Raw genomic sequence first — 18,653 nt, forward strand, 5'->3', positions numbered from 1 at the left:
CATCGTGAAATGCAACTAAAATTTACGTTAAAAAGTTTAAGCCAAACCAGATGGTCTTGTCATTATGAGGCGGTCAAAGCTTTAAAAAATCATTATTCTGAAATTATGAAAATTTTAAAAAGTTTTAGCGAAAATGAGGATGAGAAAGCTGATTTCAGAAAAGAGGCACGAAGTTTATTTAATAAACTGGCGAAACTCTCATTTGCAATTTTGATCACATTTTGCGAAGAAAATTTGGAGAGGTTTCATGTAGTAAGGCGCTGAATTAATTGTTTCGTTAAAAAAGTTCGCGTACAACATACGACAGCATTCGGATCAGAAGCTAAAAGAGTACGAAGGGAAAGCTAAAAAATTAAGTACTAGTGTGGAAACAAATTACAGCGACGTTTACAAGAGACAAATTACTTCAAAATTTCCCGATAAGTCTACTGCTAAAGTCTCAGTGTGCGGCGCAGAAAAATTTAAAAGAGACACGCTAAACGTTGCATTGAAGAAGATGATTATGGATTTAAATGAAAGGGGTCAAGTCTATGAGACAACCAGCAAAAAATTTAATTTTTTAATGGATTTGCAGAATAAAAACCAGGAAAGCGTGGATCTGAAAAGTGTACGCAATATTGTAAAATATTATTCAGATGACGTAGATGAAAATTTAGTAAAAGAATGCATTCAATAAAAATCATATTTACTACAATCTAAATCAGACTGCTACACCTCTTGCAGTGAAATTTATAAGCTTATCTATGAAAGGGAACTTGTCGGTGTATTTCCTAATTGTCACACCATCTTCAACATTTTTTTGACGTTGCCCATCACCAGCTGCGAAGCGGAGCGCTCTTTCTCCAGGAGGTCATATATTGAAAATAAGTATAGGACAACAATGTCGAACGGTCGACTTAATCATTTATCTCTTCTTTCGATAAATTGTGTTAGATACAAAGGATTTAGCAGTTGATGAACAAATAATGGAATTCGCTGCACGAAAATGCAGAAAGATTGATTTGTAATTTAATATCCTTTATTGTCATATTTGTTTTGATAAATAAATGTTTTTATAAGATGATTTTTTTTCTGATAACTATATACTGCACCACCATAGAAAACAGGGCCCCCGTGTAACATTAGCCCAGGGCCCCACAATGTCACGATCCGTCCCTGTGTGTAAGATGAGCATTTGCTTATGAACAACGAAGGGCCGCAAGTATTCAAAAATCTCCTTTATACACATACATATGTACGCATGCACATATATACTAAGCTTCTCAATTGACTAAGGAAAGCTTTACGAGTGAACATAAGTACCACAGAAGAGTTCACCATACTCACTCAGTGGTGACGATGATAAACGAAAAAGTGGTATAATTCCGAACTTACGAGTGGAGGCCATGGTATGTTACGACTTTTGCAAGCTTTTTCTTGGCCAACAAAATTATTGCGATTCTGTGAGAGGCGTGCCAGGAGAAAATTGAATGTAAACGAAGCGGTAAATGGCTGCTGCCACTTGTCAGAGTCGCATAACAACAACATAATATGTGCACACGTTCATATGCGTATATGAACATATGTACAGGGTATGATTGCAATTAAGAGTATGTGTGTGCTAACCCTGCAGGGAAACCTGCGTTGTTATACATATTACAATTTTAATAAAAATGCATTTTAAATAATTGTCAGGACAATGAGTAAATGTAGATATGTACTTATGTATGTACTCTATCAAATAAAGGGATAATTGGCAATGGGTGATTTGGATAAAAAAAATGCGACATAAAAGGTTTCAAATCACCAGATAGGAACCAGTTGATTTTCCTGCAGGTCCGTACTTACCTAAATACATGTGTATGTATATACATACATACACCCATTTAGTCGGTTTCGTTTATATTAGTGCTGAAAGCTATTGTCGATTTTGCTGCTCTTACGGCGGTTGTAAATGCGGCCATTGGCTGGCAGTGGTGTATTTTGGCAAAACTTGAGAGACCGCCAGCGCAGCAAAAGCATACCTATGATAAAGGCGTCAATAGTGAGGGTGCCTTGTTGTTGGTCTTCATTTTTCGCCTTCCTCAAGCCAGCCAGAGTCTTGTTCATTTTCCATTTTCTCGCTGCGTCAATCAAACGAATTCCGTGTCCGTTGTCGCAAGTAGATTCGGCATTTTGTGCTTACCTCAGCTCGTTGTTGCGTCTCATATCCTCCTCATGCTAGAATTTGCGTTCTAACTGGTATTTGGTGAAACATTCCATGCAACCGCTTAAGTAAGGTTACTATTAAATAGGGCTAAAATTGTTTATAATCTCTAAGTTTCGCAAAAAACAAAAACAGAATGCATGAAATGCGGTACGAGTAAGCGCAGTGGAGGGCCACAGTATCACAGCTGTTGATAAAAAACGGATAGAAAAGTGTGAAAAATGTGTGAAAGAGAGTACAAAGAAACGATTGAAATGTAATGAATATCTAAAGGAAAAGTGAATATGCAAGAACAAACTAAAATTTCAATAGAAACAATGAAAAATATAAATAAATACCGAAATTAGTAATGAAATGACAAGTGAGTATGGAAATTTGGCTGGAAATTCAAAACATATGTGGGCATATTGGTATAGGTGTGTACATGTGAATGTGTATGTAACTTTTACGTCAGACCATTGCCATACTTTTTATTGGTAGTTGCATGTGTTGCCACGCCATTTGGAGTTTAAACAAAAACAAAACTTATTAAACCAATCTCTTTTTGTGAAATATGGGACCGTTGACAGATTAGATGAATAAATATGTGACAGTGACCGTAATTTTTGTGGAAATATAACGTTAAGACACCACCACCTGCCACTGCATTTTCACATACACATACACATGTATGCATATGTTGCAGAAATGTGTATGACCTTTTTTCTTCATTAGCCACAGCCAACTGGCGCTCACGAATTCTCTGCGTTGTGCAGATGTAAGGAGGTGGACTCGGACAATATGGTCACTCTAAACGTGTTTAGGCCTTGTCGAGGACCCATTTCATTTTTAAGGCTTTATCTGTTTGCGTTTGGTACGTTGAGACTAATCGAATATGCGATCATTGCTAAGTACCGAAAATTTTACTTTCCATAAAAACTGTCGGCTTTTGGCAAATGTGAACCGCCTACAATATGTTAATTTGTAGTTTTGGCTTTTTTTGTTGTTATTGACTAACATAACTACATTCATACATCCGTGTGTGTGTACTTGTACATACATATGTATGTACGCATGCATCCACAAACGTATGTGTGCGAATTAGGCGAAAATTTACGACGCGCTGGAGCGAATTGGGGAGAATAATGTGATGTTTCTTTGATAGCACAATTCTGTGGGGTACTAAATCAAAGGGCCGCAAAAAGTCGAAATAACGGGCGGCGTTCCAAAGAGGTCAGTACTTCGGCCTTTTTTGTGGAATATATTGTAGGACGCTGTTTTCCGTGTGAGGATCCCAGAGGGAACGAAAATAATTGGCTTTGAGGACGGCCTCGCGGTTGTGGTGATGGCTAAAAATGTGGGCGGTATTCGCAATAACCCGTTCCATGTGATCCGGAGCATGCACTATTGGCTAGTACAATACAACCTAGTCTTGGGCTTCAATATCTCAACCGTTTCCGCAATTAAACACTTAAGTATGATAGACAAAAGCGCGTCATTCAAAGCACACCACGTATAGAGTACCATTACTAGTATTATTAAAAAATTGTATTGGTTATACATAGAGTCGGCCATTTCACAAATCATACACTTAGTATAGGCATTTCGCACATGATGGAATGGGCCATGTAACTCGTAGCCGCGACGGAGTTATGCCGGATATCATATTCAAAAAATAAATGCCATGATCCAGACTATAATAAATGTATGAATTTCAACGATATTTTTGTTTTATATTACAATTTTAAGCTCTCGAGCTCTTAAAAATACCCGATACCACTCAATGCACGAGTTCAGAGGGAATTCCACAAGAATATGATCCCTTTAATCAGAACTATTAAAATTCACTCTTCTCATTTTTTACGACCGAAGCGTCCTATTGTAATGCAAATTTTGGTGTTTCACTTGAATACCACTTGCTGACAAAACAAAAACGCAAAAAAAACCCCACGTGGCACATAATTGCTGTCATAGATCTGCATCACACTTGAATCACTCTATAATAAAGTGATAAGGAAATAAACTCGTGCTATGCTACCACCTGACGTGTAACTACTAAAAGGGGGCCTTATTAGCTGAAAAAATTATCTGTGATCGTTAATTTGAATTGTCGTTATAAGCACTGTGCCTTGCTAGTGCCTTTTGTTCCCTGTTTATATAAAATCATTGAATCGTGGACCGATTTGAAATAATGTGGAATTTCTATGGTCACAAATGGTGAAATAACTTCGCCAACACAAACTAACGTAAATAATCTCAAATTGGAAAATAGCACCACACAAAACACGTATTATAAGTATTTCATATATATATGGATGTATCTACTTGTATGGATGTATATGTATGCATAGTTAGATTCGGGAAATGCAGTGTACAATCTGGTAACTCTTTAACTCTGGAATGCATTGCATTTTAGCATCAAACAGGTTTCGTTTTTGCTTTTCCACATTGCCAACATAAACATTCACATTGATACATTTGCAAGTGCAGCATTGTATGAATGTGACTGCAGTGTGTGCCATGTTGCGCTCGCACATTTTGAGGTTTTTCACCTGTGCGAATGAAGTATTGCAACAAAGGCAACGACTGCGGCAACAGTAAGCTGAAACAAAAAAAGCAATAAGAAAACAATATTCGCAAAGCAACAACAACAGAAATACGTTAACATATGGTTTGCGTATGTAGAGCAGCGTGTCACTGCATTCGTTTTTATTTCACATATTCGTTATGCCGCGCTGCTCTCGATTTTGGTTAACTGTTTTTCGTGTGCGAGCTGTTGTTGGTGTTGCTGTCAACATTTTAGCTTTGTTGTGGAAGGTTGCTTCTTTTCTAGCGTTGGCATTGCTGTTGCTGTGGGGATTCCTATCTACTCCACTACGACTATCATACCTTGCACTTATGTATGTATATATGTAAGCTACACAATTTTTGTTCAAATTGTAATTACATAAAAACTACAGTCTGGAGATTGCATGCTTGAATTCTGCACCCTCTGTTCATATCGATTCCTTTACCATGCTCTTGGCTTATTGTATCAAATGTGCCATTTGACTAATATTGCCAAAAAATACTCTCAACCTGTTGTTTAACTCCACTCACATGCATACATATGTATGTTTCTATTTTGACTGGGTTGAGGACTGTCTTTCTGTCAATACAATCTGGTTTTACTCGCGGCTTATAGAAACTCACCACGCAAATACTTTATTGAACTCGCTTGCTATTCTCTTTTCGTACAACAACTACCTGTGGTTTACTTCTCAGCGCGTTTTCCACTCATTTCCTCACTGAGCGCCGCTATTTCATTTGCCATAAAACTTTATGCATTGATTTCACCTGACTTTTTGCGATTTCCTTTATTTGCTACATATATCTGGAGGCTCCGGTTGTTCTTTTTTGCTCTCCTTCTTCCTTCGTTAACAACTCTGCCAACTTGTTAACGCATCCCTAGATTTTGCATTGCTGAGTGGGCGGCATTCCTGTGGTTTCATTGCATTTGTTATTTTCTTGAAATTCTAGTGGTCTTATATTTGCAATATTCTTTTGTTCCAAGTACTTTCCTCTAAGGTGTATTTGTGTGTATAAATAAAAAAAAAAAAAATATGCGTACAGTTCGCCTATAACCCCTTTTCGGCGATATAAGTTGATGCTGATTTTTGTTAATTCATTACTAATTAATCTGTTTGTTTTTGTAATATGGTGTTGTTGCCGTGACTGACGTCATTGTGGCGGTGTATGCATTTTTACTTTTAGACGTCACAACTACGTGGAACCTCTAATGCGAACGTCTGCGGATTAGGCCAACGTTGTGATTTTACAGAGATGTAGTCTTTTACATGGATGCAAGGAATGCATTGAAATGAAACATTAAAAATTCGAAATATGAACATCGTGAGTAGAAAACGCAATTTGCATGTTTTTGTTTTTTGCAAAAATTGTATTCACCTGAATGTTCATAATGAATATTCCCACGGCACGTAATTCTCTCCCTAAGCAATTTGGTAAATAATTCGCGAATTACCGTATTTTCACGGCGCATTCGTAATTCACTCTTAACTGCTCTTCTTCATGGTCTTGTTATTTGCTTTTTACTATTATTATTTGTTGCAAATATCGGAAGATTTTATCTTTTTTAATAGTTCACACAATTCGGCTCATCCGAAGTTAATTTTGATCCTTTCTGATTTTCGTGTCTGTTCTGTCTCCCAGACATATTGCGTTCTGTCTCCCAGAAATATTGCGTTTGACCCTAAAATATTTCTAATCAAATATTGTTTTTAATTAGTCACAAGTTCATAGAAGTTTTTCAATTTTAAGACTTTCAGCAATTAAAGACAACTTCACAGTTCTTAGAAGATGCCACTGCTCCTCAACAATTTTTGTTGCGGTGCTCAGCAATCAGACATAAACATTTTTTCATTGTATCTACATATGTATTATTAATAATTTTTTTGTATCTATTAGTAAAATACAACTTTTTCTGGTTATTATTCAAAGTCTGTTAATTTTGTTTTGGTTGACTCTTTCGTTTTGATTTGACAGCTAATTTCGATAAATTTCCAATAATAATTAGTTAAAACAACGATTTGTTCGTAATTCACGAGGTAATGGAGACTGAACCACTTAAAAATTAGGTAATTCAGAAAATTAAAAATTTTCGAAGAGTAATTAGAAATTTATTTACGAATGAGAGAGCGTGATATGAGTGGTAAAGCATCGTTCAGCCTTAAAAATGTTTATTTAAAGCTTCTTTTTTCATTCTTGCATTGAATACGTTGAGTGCGTGCAGCTTTTTTTTACAGCTCTGGTATATAACTTTTGTTCAATGAATTTTGCTATTATAAAATAGTCAACATTTGGGCAACTAAGGAAGGCTAAACTCGATCCGGGCCGAACTGGCTGTTAATTTTTCGAATTAACAAAAACTCATGGACAATGAAAGTTATAGCTAGTTATAGTTATACCAGAGGGATCTAAAGAAATCTATTCAGAACATATAGAAAGTGGGCGTGGGTTTTATTCGATCCCAATAAAAATTCTCTCTGATTTAATGAGGTGGTGTCCAATACATAAACCAAGTTTGAGAAATTTTTATTAAGTCGTTATCGAGATACACACATTTACCTAAAAGCTGGCACCGCCTATTTTTCATAATATAATTTTTATTGCGTCGTGTTTCTTTTTTTAAAGTAGTTTTGCATGAATTATAATGAGTTAATAAAAATAAAAAAATGTAGAAGTAACTCAGCTCCTCTTATACCCACTCAGATGTGGTTCGATCCTGTCTCATATCTCTTAACGAGATAAGTGTTCAGAATTCTGTCCAAGTTATCTGGATACCGGGTCACAGTGGATTCGAAGGTAACTGCAAAGCTGATGAGCTCGCAAGAGCTAGAGCTGCGCAATCAAATGTTAGTAACTTACCCACAATCACATTCCGCTCTCAACATGTAAATTGCACATTGATGGAGAATTTCACAGCATTGCTGATCGGAGGTGGCGAGTGGAAACTATACGGTGTATAAGCTTAAATCCGCTGTTTTTTAGTAAAAAAAACCTATTTTTTTATAGAAAGCAAAAAAATAATTTATTCAAAGTATTTGCCCTCGCTAGCTACACATTTTTCCCATCTCTCGGGCAATTTGTGTATACCACGCCAGAAGAATTCTTCATCTTTCGAGGCGAACCACTCGTCAAGCCATTTCCGGACGTCTTCGTACGAATCGAAGTGCTGTTCGGCAAGCGCGTGACCCATCGATGAAAACAGATGATAGTCCGAAGGGGCCAGGTCTGGTGAATAAGCGGGATGAGGTAGCACCTCCCAATTGATTGTCTCCAAGTAGTTTTGGACCATTCTTGACGTGTGCGATGGGGCGTTGTCGTGGAGGAAAATCAGCTTCTCATGTCTTTGTTCATAACGAGGCCTTTTTTCACGCAAAGCACAGCGCAATTTGATGAGTTGTTGGTGGTAGCGATGAGAATTAACAGTTTCACCAGGTTTCAACAGCTCATAGTAAACGACACCCTGCTGATCCCACCAAACGCTCAGCATCGTCTTGCGTCCAAAGCGATTAGGTCTTGATGAAGAAGTTGATGGTTGGCCGGGATCGACCCATGATTTTTTTCGTTTAGGATTCTCAAAGTATATCCACTTTTCATCGCTAGTCACCACAAGATGCAGGAACGACTTTCTTTTATGCCTAGCCAGCAAGATTTCGCATGTGTTTTGGCGTCGCTCCATCTCAATTCATGGGGTACCCATTTTCCGACTTTTTGGACCTTTCCCATGGCACGTAAACGCATGGAAATGGCTGGTTGAGTGACACCTAACTGCTCGGCAAGCATTTTTTGCGATTGGGTATCGTCCTCATCCAAAAGAGCCTGCAATTCATGGTCCTCAACTTTTCTGGGCCAATTTTCACGCTTCTTGTCACTCAAGTCAAAATGGCCGTCTTTGAACCGACGAAACCAGTCTCTGCAAGTTGTTTCCGATAATGCACTGTCACCATAGGCCTCCACAAGCATTCGATGCGATTCGGCAGCCGATTTCTTCAAATTAAAGCAAAAAAGTAGAGCTTCCCGCATATGCTCTTTTTTTGGCACAAAATTAGACATGATTACGCAAGGAAAAAAGTGTGTTGCTGTATGAAATCACTGATGATGTGCAGTGATTGATGTAAACAGGTGTCGAACCCATGCAAAAAAAAATATGGTATTTCTATGGTAACTTGATATGCTCACTAACGCCATCTACGAGCAATCAGCGGATTTAAGCTTATACACCTTGCGTTACGACCAGATAAATCCGGCCATCCTACAATCTGATACAGACAAAAACCCTTATAAGTCTTTCGAAACACGAACTAAGGCATATAATATCTCTTATCACCGGCCACTGCCTTTTGGGCACTCACGCACGTCGGCTCGGGGTTCCTCAAAATGACCTGTGCAGATACTGCGAGGACGAAGATGAGGAAGTATCGAGCAGACATTTGCTGTGCAGTTGTCCCGGTCTAGCCAGAAGTCGACTCGCTCTTCTAGGCTCTCCAACAATTGACAATCTTTCAGTACTCTCAAACCTGAAAATCGAATCTCTCATCAAATTCTCGAAACGAATTAATATCTTTGACCAAAATCTACAATAAAAATCTCGGTTAGGTGGGGAAATAATATAACATAATGAGCTCTAGGGCAACACAACGGACCCAACTTGCGGTCTATGTGGCACTCCGATGCGGGGTCACCCTTAAACCAACCAACCAACCAACTCCTGAAAAAATAAAACCGGAAAGTTAGTAAGAAAATGAAACCATTGAGTTATGATGTTTACATTGAATGTCAATTACTCTTGTAATACAGTGTGGGCCATATAGCGTTTGCTTTTTGAACCACCTATTTTTTTGAGAATGGTAACACAAATGACATGTCAAATGTGTTCATAATTTACTTAAAGGTTTGACATTTACGAAATGGGACGCTATACGCTTGAACAAAATTGGGAAATATTGAAAATCTATTTCCAAAGTGGTGAGTCTTCTTCTTCTTCCGCGGTTACAGTAAATGGCGAGCGTTACAACAGGACGGTGCAACTTGAAACACGAAATCGAAATTGCCATTCATGAAATTGGAGCCCAACAATCGAAAATATTCTTAAAAATAGGGTTGATCGAATGGCCTACTGTAAAGCCAGTCGTGGCAGTCATTTGAACGATATTATTTTTTATTCATAAATGACAATGTTCAATCTTCAAAATAAAAAAAAAAGTTTGAAAAAATATTGATTAGTTTTTTTTATAGCCGATTCAAAAAGCAAATTTTACATGGCCCACCATTCAGGTCTTTGAAATATTTAAATCTTAACGTTTTTTACGGACTCTACTTTATTTTAAAATTATTTCGAACTGGATCAGATGATGATTTCTGGACAAACTTATTTTTTTTAATCCATAAGATTTAAGTATCCCTTCTTTAATTACAAACTATATGTGTAAAAAGGCAAAGGAGTTTTCGTTATATAAAATCGTGGTCTTGAAGGACTGAAGTTTATTGAACAGAATTTATTTACTGTATAAGCTTAGAGTAAAGTTATTATTAAACATTTTTTATGCGGGCATAATCCAAAGATTATGCGTTCTTATATAAATCTAAAAGTGACATACTGGAAGAGAAACACCTGAAAATAAATGGATGTATTAGTAATGAAATTGGGAAAAGTTTCGAAGGAATTAAATCATTTTCTGATTTATTTGTATATTCCATTTCGATTTGTTTGGTTTTGGAGTAAAGTGGATTTCCTTGTAACAGTTTCATCAGCTATGTGAAGCCATAGTGCAGGTTTCACTTCTCATTGCCACTTACTTGAAATGTATGGTGCACACGGCGTATGAGTTATGAGATTAATCCTCTCAAACAAGGTTGAATACGAAAAGAGTATACTTGTTTATATGTATATGTATTCATATATATGTACTAGCAAACCCGGCCCCCTTCGCTGGGCACACTAAAATAGAATAGATATGGTTTAGAACAGAAAATATATGGTTTTCATATTATTTATTTCTTTATTCTTTATTCAAGCGCTTTGGCATAAACAATATTTTTTTGTTTTTCTATTTGTTTTTGAGTAAATATAAAATATAAATTGAAAATCAGGAAAAAAGAAGATTGTTTTTAAATTTCAAATCAACGCATATGAATAAACAATCGTCTTTTTTCCTGATCATCCATGAATTTTTCGTTTCAATTTATATGTTTTATTAAGCATTGGAGCTTTTTTAACCATTATCCATTTATATTTTTCAAAAAAAAAAAAACGAAAAAAATTGTTTTTTCCACGAACACATAATTTCATTCGGATTTCACATTAAATTCTCAAATTTCGTAAGAAATTATTCACTGTTCCAAAATCCACTCCAAAAAAATTCACAAACAATTTTTACATGTTGCACTTACGTTTTTTCCTTATGGCATCCAAATCAGAAAGAAATATTGACACATTGTAACTCACACTGTCAATTTGACAGTTCAGTTCCACCCAAGCGTTAAAAAAGTAAGCGACATTATGGCTGGTTCAAAAGAACGCTGTACCCGTTGCCAGTGCTTCGAATTACAACCAAACTTTACGAAACCCATTTTCAATACTTACTTAACAATGTGCGTAAGTTTGGTTTAATTCGGTGCAAAGACACGGCGGGTCCACGTTTTGGCATATATTTCGAGATCCTAGTCATCAATAGGTATGAAAATTACCCCGTATTAAAGCACTTATCAACAGCTTTCATTTGATAACCATATTGTACATACACAACCAAAGGTTACCCGGGTCCACGTTTTGACCTATATTTCGAGATCCCAGTCACGGAGCGGCATGAAAAATACTCTGTACTAAAGCATTCAGCAACAGCTTTCATTTGATACCCATATTGTACATACACGTCCGAAGGTTACCCGGGTCCACGTTTTGACCTATATCTTGAGACCCTATATACCAATAGGTATTCAAACTATACGGAAATCATCTTCAATACCAACTTAACAATGTGTGTAAGTTTGGTTTAATCCGGGTCAAAGACACGGCGGGTCCACGTTTTGGCATATATTTCCAGACCCTAGTCATCAATAGGTATGAAAATTACCCCGTATTAAAGCACTTATCAACAGCTGTCATTTGATATCCATATTGTACAAACACATTCTAGGGTCCACGTTTTGGTCTCTATCTCGAGACCCTAGTCAAGGAGCGGATGGAAATACTCTGAACAAAAGCATTCACCAACAGCTTCCATTTGATACCCATACACATCCGAAGGTTACCCGGGTCCACGTTTGGACCTATATCTCGAGACCCTATCTACCAATAGGTATTCAAACTATACGGAAACCATCTTCAATACCTCCTTAACAATGTGTGTAAGTTTGGTTTAATTCGGTGCAAAGACACGGCGAGTCCACGTTTTGGCATATATTTCCCGACCCTAGTCATCAATAGGTATGAAAATTACCCCGTATTAAAGCACTTATCAACAGCTTTCATTTGATAACCATATTGTACATACACAACCAAAGGTTACCCGGGTCCACGTTTTGACCTATATCTCGAGACCCCAGTCACGGAGCGGCATGAAAAATGCTCTGTACTAAAGCATTCACCAACAGCTTCAATTTGATACCCATATTGTACATACACATCCGAAGGTTACCCGGGTCCACGTTTTGACCTATATCTCGAGCCCTATCCACCAATAGGTATCCAAACTATACGGAAACCATCTTCAATACCTTCTTAACAATGTGTGTAAGTTTGGTTTAATTCGGTGCAGACACGGCCGGTTAGCGAACACACACAAAAAGTTGACTTTATTTTATACTAGCAAACCCGGCCCGCTTCGCTGAGCAAATACACGGTGGATCCACGTTTTGGCATATATTTCGAGACCCTAGTCATCAATAAGTATGAAAATTACCCCATATTAAAGCACTTATCAACAGCTTTCATTTGATATCCATATTGTACATACACAACCAAAGGTTACCCGGGTCCACGTTTTGACCTATATCTCGAGACCCTAGTCACGGAACGGTATGAAAAATAGTCTATACTATAGAAATCATTAACAGCTTCCATTTGCTACCCATATTGTACATATACGTCCGAAGGTTACCCGGGTCCACGTTTTGACCTATATCTCGAGACCCTATCTACCAATAGGTATTCAAACTATACGGAAACCATCTTCAATACCTACTTAACAATGTGTGTAAGTTTGGTTTAATTCGGTTTAAAGACACGGCGGGTCCACGTTTTGGCATATATTTCGAGACCCTAGTCACGGAGCGGATGGAAATACTCTGAACTAAAGCATTCACCAACAGCTCCCATTTGATTTCCATATTGTACATACACATCCCCAGGTTACCCGGGTCCACGTTTTGACCTATATCTCGAGACCCTATCTACCAATAGGTATTCAAACTATACGGAAACCATCTTCAATACCTACTTAACAATGTGTGTAAGTTTGGTTTAATTCGGTTTAAAGACACGGCGGGTCCACGTTTTGGCATATATTTCGAGACCCTAGTCACGGAGCGGATGGAAATACTCTGAACTAAAGCATTCACCAACAGCTTCCATTTGATTTCCATATTGTACAAATACATTCTAGGGTCCACGTTTTGGTCTCTATCTCGAGACCCTAGTAACGGAGTGGCATGAAAAATACTCTGAACTAAAGCATTCACCAACAGCTTCCATTTGATACCCATATTGTACATACACATCCCCAGGTTACCCGGGTCCACGTTTTGACCTATATCTCGAGACCGTATCTACCAATAGGTATCCAAACTATACGGAAACCATCTTCAATACCTCCTTAACAATGTGTGTAAGTTTGGTTTAATTCGGTGCACAGACACGGCGGGTATGAAAATGACCCCGTATTAAAGTACTTATCAACAGCTTTCATTTGATACCCATATTGTACATACACAACCAAAGGTTACCCGGGTCCACGTTTTGACCATTTTCCCGGCAATTATTCGAATTTTTCTCACCTTTTAAACCTTCCCTAGACCTCCACGAATAATTCAAGACCAAGATAAGATAAATCCGTTCAGCCGTTCTCGAGTTTTAAGCGAATATAGGGACAGATTTTCACATTTATATATATAATAAGATATATAAGATTTTTTTCAGTTTGTGTCCGAAAAATCCAAATATCTTACGGAACCCTATTTTTTTCCAAAATAAAATGTAATCCATGTTACTCGTGGATAATGTAGTTTTCGAATGGTGAGAGAATTTTTAAAATCGGTCCAGTAGTTTTTGAGCCTATTCGTTACAAACAAACAAACAAACAAACAAAGTTTTCCTCTTTATAATATTAGTATAGATATAGTGTTTATTTATTTATTTATATGAAATATAATTATTAATAAGTACATTACAGCAGTGTTGCCAGAACCAATCGCAGCAGCGTACTAAAGCGATGATCAAAAAAGTAATAGATTGCTGTACTCCGTAATAGGAGTCTAAGCAAAATTAAAAAAAAAAAAGAAAAAAAAAACATTTTTCTAATAGCGGTCGCCCCTCGGCGGGCAATGGCAAACCTCCGAGTGTATTTCTGCCATGAAAAAGCTCCTCATAAAAATATCTGCCGTTCGGAGTCGGCTTGAAACTATAGGTCCCTCCATTTGTGGAACAACATCCAGACGCACACCACAAATAGGAAAAGGAGCTCGGCCAAACACCTAACAGAAGTCTAATTTTCGTTTAATAATAAATCTGCAAGACAAAATACGGATTCCTTCTTATACATACATGTAGATATTCTTTTATATTAAATTCTTGTTCATGGTCCATTGAAAAACAATGGGACTTACATAAGCAGCGATGGATAAAGAAGGTTTCCCAATACGTCTTTTATAAAACATTTTATTCAAAATTTGGCTGAAATTGTAATTTAAAACATGAACAATTTTTTTCCTGTTTCCTCTTAGAATTGGAAATTGTAATAGATTTCATATGAAGTGTAATAGCGTAATAAACTGAGAACAAATGTAATAGATCTATTACAATTGTAATAGACTGACAACACTGCATTACAGGAGTAAGGTGACTAGCAGCTGGATTATCGGCCTGACTTATTTTGAACAGATATAATATATATCTATGTAGGTATATAGAGTTGTTGTTGTTGTAGCAGCATAACATTGCCCGTGCATATACGAGGAATGCTGTTGAAGTGACAATCCTTGACCGGATATAAATCCGGGTCGTTCCGGTTACGTAGAACCGACTGTCGTGGGAACGTAGGAATTTATTAAATTAGCCGAAAGCCTCTACTGTTAGCGCTGCGCTTGCTTCAGTTTACCTCATAATTTCTTATCATGTGAAACATATGATCACAATTATAAAAGTAAAGGACTAACTTGTTGCATGAATATTTCCATCAATATGAGATATTAGTTGAGTGGTGTCAACTCAATGAGGATTGTCCAAACATGCGTACAGTCTTAAGCAGTTATAAAATTTCGGGAGATCAATGACAAGTGAAGTCATAAGAGAGAGAATAGTAAAGAGATAAAGGTATTAGGAGAGAGAAAATAAAGGTGGCAATTTCAATGGGAATGGTGAAAAGCTAGAACCGTATAAGCTTATCTTCCACTTTGATGTGTGTAGTGAACGAGGTGAAAGCTCTGACTTACATGCATTTTCACATACAAAGGCGATGCTTCTTGACAGGCACGGAGTACCAGAATACATAGTATTGAAAAAGCGCATATGAACAAAACTGAAACTTTGCGAATTTTTGTACATGCGTGTGCGTGTGAATGAGTGCGTACATAAAGTGAACATATGTTTACAGTAAAAGTAAATCATTCACGTGGAATTAAATGCAAGAAATTATGAATCATGTGCATCTCCACTGCTCGCTTTCTTGTTTTTAACTAATTTCTATCAACGGAAATATTAAACCAAATTGTCTGAATGTTTTTCACACAAAATAACACTTTGATGCACGTACATACTTATAGTATATGTACATGCCCATAATTATGAAAGTGGTCTAAGTCAAAATTTCAAAAAAATGAGTTTATCACTTATTTCATATCCAAATTATTTTAAACTATATGTATCTAATGTAATTTTCACGATATCGTGAAAAATGCACGTATAGATAGTGGATGTAATTTCAACGTTATACGGGATTCATTTAGTATTAATTATGAAAGTGGTCTGAGTGAAAAATTGGAAGAAATTACATATACAGCGCACGCTCGATAACGTGAACGCTCTAAAGCGTGAACACCCCAAAACGTGAACAGACATTTTTGTGCATTGACTACTCTAAAACGTGAACAAACCCAAAAAGCTCTGTAACATGAACAATAAACGTTACAATTATTTGAATGCAGTTTACATTGATCTCAAGTAATTCTGAAATTGGGGAATCCCCTAATTATAAAATAGGGATTTTATTCGTAATTGCATGTAGGGAGTAAAATATTTTAGTCGCGGTTTTGGTTTTGTAAAGAGTGTTTTGTCTTATGTTGCTCTCTCTCATGTGCTTGACATTAAAACAAAAGGCTAAAATTCTCGGCTTTTAAGAAAAAGGCTCATCTGTGACGATTTTAGTAAAGAAATATAAAGTTGCTAAATCAACAATTTGTAACATTAAAGCGAAAAAGCAAGTGATTTTAAAATGCGTAAACAACAAGTATTGTGGACCTGGAAATAGAAAAACACTGTGTTCTTCAGAGTTGCCCAAAATGGAGAGAGCTTTTTATCGTTGGTTTATCCGCATGTGAGATAAAAACTGTCCAGTAAGTGATCTAATGTTGAAAGAAAAGGCAAAAACACTGCATGCAAAATTTAAAGAAAATGAAGCAAACTTCTTCGCTAGTGATGGATGGCTCCAAAGTTTCAAGAAGAGGTACGGTATTCGTCTTCTTAAAATATCAGGCGAAAAACTGTGTTCGCAAGCTCAGTTAGTGGATCCGATTAAATAAAAACTTAAAGCTAAAATGGCCGAATTGGAGTTGTGCAACGATCAGATATATAGTGCGGATGTGTCGGGGTACGCGTCAAGTTTGGAGAAGAGAGCCCCAGGGGTAAAGTCCGAGAAGCATCGAATCACGTTTTTATGCTGTTCAAACGCCACTGGATCCCACAAGCTTAAGCTTTTGGTAATTGGAAAGGCGAAGAATCCACTCTGCTTTAACAACTTTCAGAGCGTCCCACCGACTATAAGAGCTCGAAATCCGCCTGGATGAGGTCGGCTATTTTCAAGCAATGGTTTCATGAGTCATTTGTTCCACAGGTGAATATTTCTTTTAAGTTTTGTCCGACTTTTAAGGTTAACTGGTTGTTTTTTAAGGTTATATCGTTTTTAAAGGAGAAAGCCTTACCAATTAAACCTCTTCTCCTATGTAATCGACAACGCTGCTTCTCACCCAAATGAAGTTGAACTGACAACGGAAAGTGGGCAAGTTTCGGCAATGTTTATGCCATCAAACGTTGCTCTCCTCATTCAACCGATGGATCAGAATGTAATAAAAATCACTAAGTTGCATTACAGAAACAGTCTTCTAGCTTCAATAGCAGCGACAAAGTCTAATTTGCTCGAGTCGTTAAAAAAATTTACTTAAAAACAGCTATAAATCTTTTAGATGCGGCTTGGTTTCGTGTTGGTGAAACAACATTAGCTAAGTGCTGGAACAGTATTTTAAATTTTTCGGTAAACAATGATGATCCCGAAGATAATGTTCCGTTGGCGGTTTTAAAAGGAAAATCAGAAGCTGAACTTCGCACCTTGATGAGCAACACCGATCTCCTTAGTAGTTTAAGTCCTGAGTTTCGTTCGCGTTCGCAGATATGCTCAAAGATATGTATGTGGGTTATTGAAAAACTTTTTTTTATTAAAAATTTCAGACTGAATTCACGTTATCATTCATTAATGCAACGAAGATATCGAGCAGGGCAATGCATATGACGATCATCAACAAGAGGACGAGTCAGATGATGACAGCGTATCAGGGCAACTGGAGAAAATTAAACCGACTGAAGCAGTTGAAATTTTCAACAAAGTGTTAATATGGGCTGGTCATGAAGACGTCGATCAAAATGATATGAGTGTGCCAAGACGGTTAAGAGAGAAAGCTGTGCTTCAAGTTTTAGAAGATACAAAAAAAGATGACTGATTTTTTTAAATAAAACCATAGTATGACTTAATTTTCAATTAATATGTAACGAAAACAAGAATAAAATGTGAGTTTAAATGTGAAAAAATATATTTACTTAGTCTTTTTGGGCATTCCAAAACGTGAACACTTTTGTTAACGTGAACTGCCTTGGTTTGAATTAGTTCACGTTATCGAGCGTGCGCTGTAATTTATATTTACTGAATGGAAAAATATGGAGGAAGAAAATTCATAATGTACATTTACAAAATGCCGAAAGAGCTAGGAACTGCCTTGCAAAGGACCCGAAAAAAGCCAAAGAAAATTTCAGCGAATACTTTGGATCCTCGTTTGATTTACAAAAAGCACTTCCGTACCCTGTCTGTTTCGTTAGTCTAGTTAAGCGAAATATGTACGTTTATGACTTGGGCTTCAATAATTCCCATAATGACAATGTCAAGATGTACCTATGTATGGGATGAAACTACAGCATCCCGCGGTGCAAAAAGTAGCATTATGCATTTTAGCGCATATGGAGGATATTATATTATATGTAACTACTAAAAAGCTCGCAATAGCTTACAGTGATGCGTTTTCAAATCGTAACATCAAAGTAGCATTAGCATTATTAATTAAAATTGTTCAGTCAAATAATAATAATATTGAAAAGGTAGCCAACAAATTTTTGGTATCAGGTTATTCCTTTCTACTGAATTGCCGTGATTTGCCGGTAAAACAAATGTCGCAGTCGGATTTTATTTCGAGTCACTAGAAGAATCAAGAGCTGAAAGAGTAGAAAATACTG

General features: G+C 36.9%; 1 protein-coding gene across 2 annotated transcripts in view; it reads left to right on the top strand.

Annotated features, from left to right (window-relative positions):
* Positions 1 to 1,980: 1,980 nt before the first annotated feature.
* LOC129247295 (fibronectin type-III domain-containing protein 3A) overlaps positions 1,981 to 18,653 on the top strand; it is a 124,948-nt gene continuing 108,275 nt past the window's right edge. The window contains exon 1 of one of the 2 annotated variants that reach the window (XM_054886361.1): positions 1,981 to 2,546. The gene's annotated coding sequence lies outside the window, so the exon portion shown is untranslated. The remainder of the gene's footprint in view (positions 2,547 to 18,653) is intronic. The other variant, XM_054886362.1, reaches the window with a different exon arrangement.

Source organism: Anastrepha obliqua, chromosome 5, assembly GCF_027943255.1.
Source record: "Anastrepha obliqua isolate idAnaObli1 chromosome 5, idAnaObli1_1.0, whole genome shotgun sequence".
Taxonomy (NCBI): domain Eukaryota; kingdom Metazoa; phylum Arthropoda; class Insecta; order Diptera; family Tephritidae; genus Anastrepha; species Anastrepha obliqua.